Source organism: Fibroporia radiculosa (genome assembly GCF_000313525.1).
Source record: "Fibroporia radiculosa TFFH 294 genomic supercontigs, scaffold11198, whole genome shotgun sequence".
Taxonomy (NCBI): domain Eukaryota; kingdom Fungi; phylum Basidiomycota; class Agaricomycetes; order Polyporales; family Fibroporiaceae; genus Fibroporia; species Fibroporia radiculosa.
In genome coordinates this window covers 1-561 of record NW_012132966.1, presented here as the reverse complement: position 1 = coordinate 561, position 561 = coordinate 1, and the positions used below count along the sequence as shown (strand labels likewise).

Genomic DNA, 561 nt, shown 5'->3' with positions numbered 1-561 from the left:
CTTGTTCCCTACGTACCTTCATAGGGACATCCTCAGCAATAGACCCAGTTATCTATTCCAGTTTCAGTCTGCAGTCTAGCTTCACTCAGTCTACACTTTCAAACCTCTATCAGCTATAGAGGCTCAGTCTATCCAGTCTAGTATCAAGTACAGTGCATCAGCCTTACGTGTACCAGTGTCAGTTCCTGTTATCAGTAGAACTCCTGATCCTCAGTCGTCAGGTCCCTTAACAGTCTTGGTTGACATGTTCTGACTGTCCATCAGTTTGAGGATGAAATGCACTTGAGATGTTCTGTTTGATGCCTAGTTTAGTACAGAGTTTCCTGAACATCTATGATGTGAACTGTGGTCCTCTGTCAGAGATAGCTTTGACAGGTAGTCCAAATTGTCGGAAGACATGATTCTAATACAGAGTAGCTGTCTCGGATGCAGTAACTGTTTTGTTGCAGGGAATGAATACCGAAGTCTTGGTACAGTCATGATTGGTTACCTGTCATTCGATGACCCGCAATGACTCTACCCTAGACCCAAAACCTAACCCTAACCTAGACTATACTCACT

General features: G+C 43.9%; 2 annotated features.

Moving 5' to 3' along the window:
• Window positions 1-260: 260 nt before the first annotated feature.
• Window positions 261-292: a sequence feature (Short protein (FIBRA_09144, CCM06841.1) was converted to a misc_feature.).
• A 52-nt stretch (window positions 293-344) lies between these two features.
• Window positions 345-399: a sequence feature (Short protein (FIBRA_09144, CCM06841.1) was converted to a misc_feature.).
• Between the last annotated feature and the right edge of the window lie 162 nt (window positions 400-561).